The following is a 13,420-nucleotide window of genomic DNA, read 5'->3' as shown; positions in this document are numbered from 1 at the left end:
AGGGTTTTTCCCATCACCACTGTAAGCAGAATAATAGCATGGGTAAGGAATAAAGGCTGAGCAGAGCTGACCTGTAGCGTGGGGAAAACACCTTCTGACTCTGCAGCAGCAGCAAGGGATTGTAGGACAAAACCTACCCACAAATTTCACGTTCTTTGTAGAAAAAGAAAAAAGATAGGTGAGCCTACCATACCCCATGGTGATGTTCATTTTCCTCTTCTCTCTCAAGCTCACTTAGGTTCTTCCTTCTCCAAAGTGAGGAAGAGATCATTTGAACCAAGAGTGATCCGATTCTGCATAGCCTTTCTATGCAGAAAGACTAACTGCATGATGCCTGCAAAGAAATGAACACATCTAGAAACACCTGGATGTGACGGGCTGTTTGTGTAACCCGTGTCTTACCCTGAGGTACTGTAATTTGCAGAAAGCCTTCCGATTCATTTATCTTCTTCTAACATATTCTCTGGGAGGCTAATGGCAGCTTGCTTTGGGCCTGTACCAGCAGTAAAGACACCTGCTGCTGGCTCTGTTCTGGACAGAGCGTAGGATGGGGAGAGCCAAGGTACTGCCCATTTCAGCTCCACCCGCTACGATGAAAACATAAAGAGATGCTTAGATCCAATCTCTGTCACAAAGAGGCAGAAAACCAATTACTCTTCTCTTGTCTAGATGATAGTAAAAGCCATAATCTTGCCCAGAATCCTTTCAGTTACTTGAAAAAAATATATTATTTTTCCCACAGTACCACTTCAATCATCCAAAATATCTGGCAATTGAAAAAGCTGAATTAATGGATGGGTTTCATTTGTTTTGTAGGTTTCTCAGCTTTTGGGCTTCATGTTTTCCAGCCCATTTTTACAGGCATAAGAGCAGAGACATCTGGCTTACTGAGAATTAACACTACCTAAGACTGTGTGTTTATATTCATATTTCTGGGAAATGTGGCATTGAAAATCTCAGATAATGTGAGTTTTATGATAAAATAATGAGAAAAAATAATATTTTGTAGCAGACATGGTAAAGGACAAGGATCTTTCCTCCATTTTATTAGTTAGTTGCAAAACTAATTTTATGTCAGAACTGTCTGAAGCAATGCGGTAGCACAAATTTGAACAATAACCTGCAAAACAATTTTTCTTCCCTATTTGTAAGCAGCAGTATTTGTATGACTTTTGGTCGTGAGTAGAATTTGTGATGTTCTTGCTCATCCTTCTTTATAAAATTAATCTTACAGCTTTCCACTTCAGCAGATACCTGAACCGACTCATATGCGAGGTAGCTGAAAACGTTCTTCTGCTGGAGACACAAGGTGGCCCACCCCAACACAGCATCACCTTTTTTCCCAAACCTTATACTCACTTTTCTCCAGGACAATTGAAACCTGAACCACTTTCAGAGTGACACTGGAGAGGAGAGGACTTCAAGAGTTAGTCAGGGAAATTCAGAAGCAGACCATTTGTAGTAATAATGAAAGTATTTGCCCTCAGCTGCAACTTCCCTTTCATCTTGTAATGACATCTAATGCTATGCAAAGGCCAGAGACCTTCAGAATATTTTTTCTCATTCAGCAACCCTGAAAAAGACAATATTCTATTGCAAAAGCTTTATTTCCACTGAGTCTGTTGAAATGCTTGCTTGATATTAGAAAAAAAAAAAAGTGTTTCTCTTGACTTAGTTGTTTCACAGTGGCATTTCACCTGTGAATTTCCATTTTCATACCTTTCAAATTGCTGTGATCATTAGCACCTCAAAATCCCAGCATTTCAGAAGTTCCTATTTAAGTAATAGTTTCTCTCTCAACACAAGAATTTTTTAATCCAAAATATAGGTACAGCAGTCGTAGATTTAAATAAGTGACCTCACAGTCCTGAAATTGTGTGACATGATGTGAATTCCGCCACAATGCTTTTTTTTTAACAGTTGAGGTTGTAAACTTGTCAGAATTTCATGTTCTAACTAGATATAAAATATGACAATTTAAATAAAAAAATCACAGCTGTTTGTACATAAAATATATTAACACATTTCAAAATCAACAATACCTTAGATTTGAGATTATCTACAAACTATTTTTCTGATCCCATGCTTTAGAGACTTTATTGTTGACTGAAAGAAGTTAGACACCAAAGGCGCACAAAGCTTTTAAAGCCTTTCCACTAACAGAGCTGCATTTCCAGGAAATTAAGGAATTAACTGAGGCCTGTGCTTTACTTCACCTTCAAATCTTAATAAAGTCTTCTTTTTTTTTCTTTTTCTTTTTTTTGTGATTGCAATTACAACGGTGGGGATCTCCTGTACCAGCCTGTAACAAACCAGTACAGGACTCAGGTTCTTTAAGCCCCAGCCTCAGGACATACACGACTGTTTAAGTCCTTGACAAACACAGAGCAAAGGACTGAGCAAAACATGCTTGAGTGACAAAAGGTTTTTCTTCTCTTTTGCTCACGTTTGTTACACCATACCTCTCTCTCCCTCCTCTTTTCAAGCTTATTATGAGAGCCGAGAGCTCGTTTCAACCATCAATCACATGCTGTAGAATAAATCCATATGAATTTATCGCACTGCTGGGCTCCTCAGCTCTCAGCAGTATATACTCTCATTTAAAAATGAATAACAGTAAATCTTATACTACACAATCAGACAGAAGTTTGGGAAAGACACTGTACACAAAAGACATAATAGCAACAAAGAAACTTGGGGGAAAGCATCTAGTTGAATATTTTAACTGTTCTTTTTAGGTTTGGTCTTAATTAATGATTTTAATTTGTATTTCAGAAGGAAAATCAAACAATACATTAATTAATCTTAGAAATGATAGCCAAATTGAGAAAAACAATCAGCACAAAAAAAGAATAGCTCCAGAGAAACTAGGTATATGACTTATGACTGGCAAAAATAAACTAACACTGAGCTCAGAAAAATGCAACCAAACACAAGAAGAGAGAAAACACTCCAAAATAGCGTGGAGTTGGTAATGGATAGAAAATTATTCATGAACATCTCATTTGATATTAACAAATGCAAATTAAATATTACAAATTAAAAAGTTGTGGGACATTTGACTTGCATACACAAACTGACCCATCAGTACACACCGGGGTCTCTCTCCATCAGGTACCAGCAGGGTTATACCTCAAATATTGTGTTTTGCTCCATATGAATACTACAGAAAATTGGAAAGAATTCAGAGACCATCAGTGACCGAGTGAAGTTATGGGAAGAGCTGGTAGTCCTAATCTTGAGCAGCTCGATGTGATAAACAGTGATTTCTGGTGAGAACATCCGTATCTGTAATACTCCCTGCAGACTCTAATAAAGAGAACTGTTAATGCTAAGTGCAACTTAAGACAAAGTAAAATGTGATTTGAGTATTAAGAAATACTTAGTATTGAGGCAGGACCTGCTAGGCTATGAGTAGCCTTCCAACAGCCAGGTCAGCAGGCTCCAAGGCAGAAACCATTTCACATGGGTGTCAGGAGCACCCGGCCCCAGGTGTCACCAAGCAGGAGGGAGAAATTTCAGCATGGGTGCAGCTGGGGTCAGAGACACAAGAGCCATATCCCACCCATGACAGGGCCAGGGAACAACCTGGAAAAAACTGTTTTCAGAGACTCGGCAGAAGAGCGTACCCATACCCTGCAAACAGGGCTCTTATGGTCTCATCACTGTCTAAGAGAATTTGCGCTGAAAGCACTGCTATTGCCATCTGGAATGTGTAATTAGTCACTATTGCAGCTTTCCCAAAAAGGACGAAAAATGAAATTGTTAGATGTCGATATGATTATTAAGTATTACAGCACTGAGACAGTTAGGTTTGATACATCATAATTTGCTAAATAGCAATGACAGTTAATGCAAATGTATTTTCTGTAGCCTCTCTTGGCACTAGACTTCTAAAGCCATTCTTCAAGTAGATTACTTTTGTAAGTCCTAGCTATGAGACTCACAACTATTTTTTTTACATCTTCCCTCATTGGCTTTCATTTGATGAACACTAATAAAACATATGCCGTGCCCTTGACTCTTGCAATATTTTCTCATTACACTTGTAAAGAAAAGCAAAACTGAATCTGTCTTCCCCAGCATTTCTAACTGACTACAGGTATTTTGTTCTGATGCCCTGTGGATTATATTTCTTCCATATCCTTTTTTCTTCTGGTTCTGAAGGATAATTAACATGCTGTATTTAAAATCTTACTTTTCTTCAAGCCTCACATTGCTGTCTTCTAGTGGTTTCTCTCCTTCTCTTTCCCCTTTTGAGTGTACTTTTCCATCTTTGGATCATTTCCTCTACCTCTACAGCTCCACTTCCTATTAATTGATCTCCTTGTGTTAATTATTTTCCCACCTTTACTTGCACTTGTCCAACACATAACCTCTGTCCATTCATTTAATCCTCTATCTAGCCATTTTCTCCGACGTCTCCTGAAGGTCCCTTATTAAAGTCGGTATATCTAAACCTAAATTCCTGTTGCTTTCTCTGAAATCACCAACTATAGCAGTGGTTTAAAGGGTTCCCTATATCACTGTTAGCACGCTGTGTGTTAAAAAAAGCAAGTTCCTTGTTTTTGCTTCAATCTAACAGCATGCAAGCTGAAGGTAGCTACAGCACCCTGTTCCCCATTTCGAGCAGCCTTTACAGAGCCTCTGCTGACAAGAGGAGGCTGACCCTTTAAATTCTGTAGCCATATTTTTATATCACTAGTTTGTTCTCTATATACGATTCATGATTCTTCACCCCTTTTGCTTTGCAATCCCCAAATGACAAAAAACCTCCCACTATTTGTTATACGAGGAAAAAATCATGATTGTAAAAAAGTAGCTTTTAACCAATCTTCTGTGAATCCTATAAATATATATTACATCCATTCGCTATGTAATAAGGTTTAAAAGCTAATTTTAGATTCTACAAATTAAATTATTTAAAGTCCAAAATGACATCTCAATTGTAACGCTTTCTATTTTAGCAGCATACTAGTTTAATTATGATTTTGTAATTATATGTTCTAATGAGAACTTTGCAATCCCTTGCAGTACACAAAAGTATCTTTTAATTCACTGTTTTCAGCACACAGTTATCAAAATGTTCTCAAGATGTAATTAGTTTCTATGTTTTCTTATGATTAAAGCCATTGCAGAGGATGTTTCACACAAATCTGTTATTCGCAAATGAACACGCTTAGTGCTGTGTATCCTATATCTGGATATTCATTTGGGGCACACAGCCAAATCTGGCAGTTGTCTAGAATTTTATTTTCATTGAGCAATCAGTTGAACGTTCATTCAGCATTTTTCCATATTTTGACAGCAAAGAAGCACAATCAACAGCTGCTTCTCTGAAGGGAATCGTTCCTCCACTCACACTTACTCAATGTTAAATCCTAGACACAGCAATACACAAGACATCCCTGCAATATAATGTTGGCTCAAAATCTGACAATCTTTATCATCCTATTTGCTGTCCAATTTTTTATCCTCTGGTAATTTTTATGAGATTCAATGTTTCTCTTTGTCCACCTACATGGATTTCTCAGTCAGACTATTCTCCCAGTTTATTTACTCCAGACTCTTCTTAAATGGCCTCCTGATACACCAACTACCTATGTGCACTGTTACCAAGCTTCCTTGCCAGAACATTCATTGGGTTTTCTTCTCCCAGGAATCAAGATCAAGCTTCACACAATTTTCCAAGACTTACGTGGCTCCACTCTGCCTCCTTGGCCCTTTACCATGTTATTCTTTTCCCACTGTGTGCTTGCTATAGAATCACAGAATGGTTTGGGTTGGAAGGGACCTTAAAGATCATCTAGTTCCAACCCCCCTGCTATGGGCAGGGAAACCTTCCACTAGACCAGGTTGCTCAAAGCCCCATCCAGCCTGGCCTTGAACACTTCCAGGGATGCAGCATCCACAACTTCTCTGGGCAACCTGCTCCAGTGCCTCACCACCCTCACAGTACAGAATTTCTTCCAAATAACTAATCTAAATCTGCCCTCTTTCAGTTTAAAACCGTTACCCCTTGTCCCATCACTACATTCCTTGATAAAGAGTCCCTCACCATCTTCCCTACCGTAGGCCCCCTTTAAGTACTGGAAGGCTGCTATAAGGTCTCCCTGGAGCCTCCTCAACTCCAACTCTCTCAGCCTATACTACACACTGGAGTAGTGTGGAGGTGTCCCTGAGTTACCACCGGTCAGAGCCGCTCTGAAACTGGAAGCAGTGCAGTTGCTTTTGTGTGGTATCACATCTGCGTTCTCAGTCCTGCTGCTCAATTCAGCTGCTGGTGGCTGCGTGGTGTTTTTTTTCCAAGTCTGCATGAGTTTGGCAATAGCTTGAGGATATACACCAGTATCAGTAGTGCATTGAGCTATGCAGAAATAGCCATAAATCAGTGAACTACTCCTGTAACAAAATCCTGCATTAGTAACAATTCTTAACAATAGGATTTTAGGATTTAATTTAATTTCCCATGGGAAAAACAGCTTTGGTAGAACTAGAATTGCTTCTAGCATCTCCTGCATCGTACCTAAGAAATGAATTACTTCTAGGCCTCTCGATGCTAGTTATTAGTGAGAATAATCCATAACTTCCCGACAGGCATCTCTAAACTGTAATGCTTACCAATGCATCCAAGTCTTGAATGAGGCAGCCATTTCATGGCAGTTTTTATGTACAGCACCCAAACTTTAAATTCTCCTTGAAACAAGAGCAGCTTTGCATAGAGGCTGAAAGAACTGCTGTTCCAGATGTTTCTCTTCATTCAGAAGGGCTGTCAGATCATCCTTCTTTACAGGAACAAGCAGGGAGTCTCCAGAAAGACATGCAGGCAGATCAGTGGACCCCATCCCGTAATTCAGGGCTCATGGCCACAAGCAAAAGAAGGGCATGGTCAGCAGTTGGGATGATTGATGATAGGTCTTCACAAGTGGATTTTGGTGAGGGAGCAAATTAAATTTCTCTAATGGGAACTCTGCCATTTATGGGAACAAGCTGACAGTTTTCTGCTCATATCAGGCAAAAAGACTTGCCAAGAAATGCTTCCTCCACGTAATGGGAAAGAAGCCTGTGAGATACATTTTCCTTATAGCAGAAGTCCAGGCAAGGTTCAGGAGAGATAAAATAACAAAAACAATGAGCCAGACAAGTATGTGTCTGTGCAAATATATAAAGCCCATCCAAACTGTTAGCCTGGCCTTGGACTATTCAGAAACCAGAACATCTCCAATAAAACATAGCTTGAGAGCCACAGGCACTATCTGGTGCCGGGCATTTTTTTAGTACAAAACCGCCGCATTTCTGAGCCAAGTAAGTCTGAGGTGTGTTGTGTTTAGGCCTGGTGGGTTCTTTTGTCAGCCACGCACAAACTGCTTTAGTATTGGTTTTGGTATGTCAGAACTGACTCTGCAGGACCACAAAGCAGTTAACTCAAGCCCATCCTGAAATAACCAAGGGTAAAGCAGCAAAACAGCAGCCATGTGTTCTCAGGTTCAAGGATCAGTACCGACACTTTCAGAACGGCCTTTTTAAAAAGCCTTGAGACACTCGCGTGGTCCTGATAAATCAGATGCAAGTTTCATTTAAATCATTAATCTCCCATGAACTGAGATTTATTTTACGAAAATTAAATTGCAGATAGCCTTGAGTTCAGCCTGCAGTATGTTTCTGCTGGCAGCAATCAGGCCAATCTCCATCAGATTTTGCAGAAACAAACAGCTGCTGGGAACTCACAGGGGTGTCTGACAAAGCTGGTCTTGGTACTCCACCGTGATCAGCTTCTCATCCCTCTGTCATTCCTCCCAACCCAGCATCGCCCAGGCTACCTGCTTTCACACTTTTAACTCTGTGCCTGCATTTTTGGATGCTAAATCAATTGGCAACAAAATTACCCAAAGAATCCTATCCAAAGGCCAATGGATCAAATTTAACATTTCTGTCCACATGACCGGCCTGAAAGACTTCCTAAACTAAAAGCAAATCCACTGCTTTGTAACTCCTCTTTCTGCAAAACAGCTACAGGCTTATGTTTGGCTTTCAGACAGGAAGCCCATGTTGGAGTCTGAAGAACCATCTTCATGCAAGTTTTCTTCACATCTAAGATTTTTTTTTTTTCAGATGAAGAGCAAGCAGATAGGAGGGGAAGAAGGAAATGATTTTTCTTCCAGACAGCTGATTGTTTTGTTTTCTTTCTCTGAAACAACTAACGTCCCAGCTACGCATCGCATTTGTTCATGAGACTGTGGTACCCAGCATCTCTCCTCCTCTGTGTTAAAACAATCGAGTTTATTATCCCTTCTTACAGCCCATTTACTTGCGTTTTGCTGTCACATATCGCTAGAATATCTTATTCCAGAAATAAGAACTTTTTCCTTAAAAGGGCCGAAGACATAATCTGCAGTCCTCCACCTGGACAGGTGCCCACAGCTCGTTCCCCTCCGCTGCCCCCCTGCCAAGCCCGGGGTGCCTTTTCCCCGCCCGGCTGACAAGAGCCCGGGCCCCGGGGGCTACCCGGGGGCTCCGCGCCCAGGCCGGGGCAGAGGGTGGCGGGAGGGCAGAGCTAGCTGCGGGGGCCGCCGTCAGGAGGGAGGCCTCCTCCGCCTGCCGGTGTGCGCCATGAAGGGGCTGCGGGGGAACGGGGCTGTGGGGGAACGGGGCCGCGGGTAGGGGATAGCAAGCCCAGGGTAGGTCACGTTCCTGCCGGCCCCGGGGGTTCCCGGCCTCTCCCCTCCGCCCCAGCCCGGCCCCGCCAAGCCGCAGGAGGAGCCCGAGCCGCGGCCCGGCCCGGCGGGGCGGCAGGGGGAGCCCGAGCCCGAGGCGGGCGCAGCGGCGGGGCGAGCCGGGGCTGCCTCCGGCTGCCAGCGGCCGCCGCAGGAACCGCGCGGGCGACTCCTCGGAGCCGGAGGCGGCGCGGAAAGCCCGGCGCGGAAGCCCAGGATGCGGCGGCCGCGGGCTTCGCCGCCGCCGGCCTCTGCCTAGCGGTCCCCCTCCCTTCCCCCGGCGGCGGCAGCTGCGAGGCTGCGGCAGCTGCCAGGCTCCGGCACTCGGCGCCGGGGAGCAGGAAGCGGCGCTCGGCCGGCGGGGCCGGCTCCCAACGCCCCCCCCGCCTCCCCCGCCCAGCGCAGAGCGGGCGCCGGCGGCACGGCCCCGCCGCGGGAGCAGCAGGCGCTAGCGTCGAATGCCTGCGCTACGCCATCCCGGTGCTGCCGCGGCCTGGACTCATCGGAGAGCGCGGGCGAGGAGGCGGCGGGCGATCAGAGGGCAGTGGCAGCCGCTCCTTTGTGTCCCAGGTGGGTGCGGGGGGAGCAGCCGTGGGGGAGAGCGGCGGGGCGGGCCGGGACGCGCTCCCGCCGGGTGCCCCCGTCCCTCCCGCGGCGCTGGGGCTGGGGCCGGGGCCGGCGGGCGCCCAACGCGCTCCTCCGCGCCCGGCCTGTGCCCGCCGCGGGCATGGCGGGCGGGGGACTTGTTTGTATCGGGCTGACCCCCCGCACTTCGGCAGGAAAACTCCGTGAGCCGCTCCGCAGCCTGGCCTGGGAGGCGGCCGGGCGGGGCGGGGGACTTGGCGGCCGGTCGGGGGGGCTCCGCCGCGGTCCCGTCCCTCCAGTCCCTTCGCCGGCCGCCGCTTCCCCCCGGCCGGGGAAAGGCTCGGGGCCGGGAAGTTTCTGGCCGGGCAGCGTTTCGCCGCCGTTGTTTATGGATTGTTTATCGCTCTGAGGCCGCGCCGAAAATAGGTCAGAAATAAATGTCCACCTCGTCCCCTCGGTGAAGTGCCCGAGTAGCGGGTCGGAGGCGTTGCTGCCTTCTCCCTCCTTGCCTCGCCGAGAAATACCGCGTCCTCCCAGGGTTTGAAACGGTGTTTGGGATTTTTTAATTGAATTTAAAACAAACAAACAAACAAACAAATGCGCGTGTGGAAAGTTGCCGGCCGAGCGTTAGGAATAGCTCCCAGCGATTTCCTGGTGCGCGGAGGGCGGCACTGCCGGCTGTGCCGCTCGCCCGGTGGCGCCGGCCGGGCGGGGGAAAGCCTGTTCTCCTCCGAAAGGCCGGCTCGGCGCTGCAGTGAGGCGGTGCAGAGGCTCCTAACTCCCGTTGCCATCCGTAAGGGTATCTTTAGGGGTCAGTTAGCCTCAGGACGCTTATGTCAGAATTGGCAGTAAGGGCTCTTGTGGAAATCATCTTCCCTTTCTGTCTTATTTTAAGAAAAATTTTCAGCAGAAGTTGTTTGAAAACTTTGTTTCATGATTATATGTTGCAGACGTACCACTTTGAAGAGCAACTGCGTAGCGTAGTGGATTTTAAAACACTCTAATTGGGGGGATTTGTGGTCATGTTAATATTATAACTAAAGAGGTATTCGTGCTGAAGGGTGTAAGCCCACTTCCCCTTTCTCCAGGTTGCAGTGTTTTTTCAGATGGAAAGGTAAACAAACTTACATTTTATCAAGCAGGCGGGTGTAAATGTCTGTTTTGTTTTGCTGGGTTTTGCTTTGCTTTCTAAGGAATCCAGTCAGTTAGCTTAATGTTGTCTTGTACATGGGCAAAGCCTGAGCTAAAATCCACACACGCTTCTTTTTAGTTTGCTGGACTGATAAGCAGGAGGGAATTCTACTGGTGTGATCCTTATTACTTGGGGAGGGAATGTATTACATTTTCATCCATAAAATATCTCTTACTTAGCATTTTGATGGTGAAGGAAAAACTGCTTGGCCCTTGCTAAAGGATGACAGCGAGAGTCCAAACCTGGTTCAGTAAAGCTGCGTTTTGCTGGAATGTTAGGGCCTTTTCAGGATGAAAGAATTCTAAGTTTGTGGAGGAGCAAATTAAATATTTCAGCATAGTTTTTATTATTCCATTCAACAGTTCTTTCCCCCTTAGAACTGAAAATACTGTTCTATAGGCAGTGAACAATAATACAGGCTCGGGTTGTATTTTTGCAAATACTTTTAAGTGAAACACAGAATTGTCATCTTGCTCTGTTTCTTCCATACGCCTGTGCCAGTAGTTGCAGGCTGAGTACCTGCATTTGGTATGTCGGAGCTCAGCTATAAATCTTAGTCAGCGCTCTCCTTGGATGGCCAAATATATTTTCCTTTTCCCACTTCTCATTTTTTACCCTGTAAGAAGCATAAGTCAGTTCTTAAGCTTTCCTTCAGTAATCAATAAAAATTTCAGAACATGAATTCGAGCTCATTATTTGGACGGATTTAAATTTCCTTTGTGTGAAATACAATCCTGTAAAACTGGTAAGAGTTGGTTGATATAATATGTGAGCATATTATTTTAGTTCTTAAATTAACAACTGCTTTATTAATAAAGTTGATTTGTTATTTTCACTTTAAATTACAGTCAGTGTGACTGGCCTGGGTAAGGTTTGGCATGAGTAGTAATCAGTAATAGTGAAGTGCACACAGCAACCTAAATCTGTCTTCAGAACTGTGTTTTGTGGAATGTGCCAGACAACCCAACACATTTGTTGATTCAATTTGATTCCATTATTGTAGAATTTAGTTCTGAATTCAGCAAAACCTGAAAAATAACACCTCGTGTTCTGTTCGGGCTTCATCAGAAATAAGCCCCAGCGTCTTTTCTGAAGCCACTGACGCCCCAATGAAGGCTGTGAAATTGTTACCTGGCACTCTAGTTTTGTGGTTGTAACGTTTCCCTTGGAAGTGTCTGTGTTCCAAAGCTCAGTTCTAGGACTGTCTGTTGCATTTTATCCCACGTAGAAGAATTAGTGAATACAGTTCCCAAGCACGGAGCGATGTGAAAAATCAAGATCCATCTCTCTTTCTAGTGTTTCCTGTTGACTTTGCTAGTCAGTTCCCCACCAAGGAAGACTCTGGCAAGTTCTAGTGGACTTGATTGTTGTGGTTTTAAGATGTGAACACCCAGTGACAGGATGTTTCCATCAGCATCTCACTCTCACCAGGTTAGGGTCTGATGTTTTGGTGCGAGCTTCTCTTTGAGGGTGCTGGAAGTGGTTAGGATGGGATAGGTGTGCCTAGGCCGTCTGGCTGGCTGTCGAGGTGGACAGGAGAGCAAATGCTGGCAGAAGGGCGAAGCAGATTACTGTGGTTTGAACTACTGCAGGTAGTAGATAGGGGAGCCCTGTCTGTAACGCTGACTCTTGTGCTGTTCTTTTTTTATTTCTTTGAAGAGAACCTAGATAATCTATATCAGTCTACCTAAATGTTTATTCATGTAGTGCTGGGACTTCTGGTGCCTGTGTCTCTCTGCCAGCCTGGGTGCTGTCCTGAACAGATGTGAAAGTTAAACTGGTATCAAAGATGGACCTCAGCATGAGAATTATAATAAAAGGTTGTAGATTCTTGTTACTGTTGACTTTGTTTCAGTGTTTGAAGTTGTTGTTGATACGTACCGGTGCTTCTCACCCTTGCCTGGTAAATGATTCATTTTATGCTTTGTGTCTTCTGTCTTGAAATTCTTTTGTTCCTTTTCTGTCCCCAGTCCCTCTGGGGTTGGCTTGGCAGAATATACCCTCCTGTTAATTGAGGTGGAAGAGTTGCATTTTTGTTGTGTGGAGTTCCCCCCTCCCCTTTTCCTCTCCGTGGAAAAATATGGTCTTGCTAGTGCTTTAATTGTTTTCATGGCAGGATAGATGAGTAGCATCTGTGTATTGACCAGCGATTGTTGATGATGGATATTTGTCTTGCCAGCCTGCTGTTGTATGTCAGGTACCTCTGACAGGCCATTGGCTCAGAGAGCATATAGCCAAAATAGGTATCCATGTTAAGTAATACAATTCAATTTCTTTTTTGCTTAAACTATGAGCATAACTTACAGTTTCCTGAATTGTGAATTATTTGATCTTGCATTCATTTTTCCCTCCTTGTGAAAAAGCTTGGAAAATGCGATACTTCTTTTTGAAATTAAAATTTTGTTTATATAGCAACCTTCAAATGCTTTTATGTAGGATATAGGGTCCTATATAGGAACCTTCAAGACTGACTGTTTTAAATCGGGAGCAAGAGACTGGGTTTGATTGGTTAAATCCACTAAAAAGCCACTTTTTCTTCTCCCCGTGAGCTTGCTACAGTCAGACGGTGTTTCTGAATAAATGCTACTTCTGTGTTTTTCTGCCACAGCTAGGCAAAACAGTAAAGTACATCCTTACGTTCTGTCGACATTCATGCACTGTATGTTTTCTGCGTGGCAAGACACGTGCTTTTACGTTTGGTAAGCATCTGCTGATTTTGGCCTACTCCAGCATTTTACTAAGCATGTTTTGATACGTTCATTCATGGGCTATATCTCATGAAGAACTGTGTATAGAAAACTACGTCAGTGTAGAAGCATGAACACAGCGGTTAAATATTTATGCATTCATTTCTAGCAAAAGCAGTTGGTATGTTGGTAATGCAGTGCTGCTGATATTTGTAGAAGTCTGTTGTACAAATTTTCTTCCT

The 13,420-nt window shown here is 44.2% G+C and overlaps 1 protein-coding gene across 5 annotated transcripts in view; it reads left to right on the top strand.

Annotated features, from left to right (window-relative positions):
* The first annotated feature begins 8,631 nt into the window (after positions 1 to 8,631).
* The window catches only part of FAM135A (family with sequence similarity 135 member A), a 97,636-nt gene continuing 92,847 nt past the window's right edge, over positions 8,632 to 13,420 (top strand). For 2 of the 5 annotated variants that reach the window (XM_063330239.1, XM_063330237.1), the window contains exon 1: positions 8,635 to 9,284. The gene's annotated coding sequence lies outside the window, so the exon portion shown is untranslated. Of the gene's footprint in view, positions 9,285 to 13,420 lie in introns of all 5 variants that reach the window. The other 3 variants (XM_063330240.1, XR_010070435.1, XM_063330238.1) reach the window with 3 other exon arrangements.

The sequence above is a fragment of the Chroicocephalus ridibundus genome, chromosome 3 (genome assembly GCF_963924245.1).
Source record: "Chroicocephalus ridibundus chromosome 3, bChrRid1.1, whole genome shotgun sequence".
In the NCBI taxonomy this organism is placed as follows: domain Eukaryota; kingdom Metazoa; phylum Chordata; class Aves; order Charadriiformes; family Laridae; genus Chroicocephalus; species Chroicocephalus ridibundus.
This window is presented reverse-complemented; position numbering and strand designations above follow the sequence as displayed.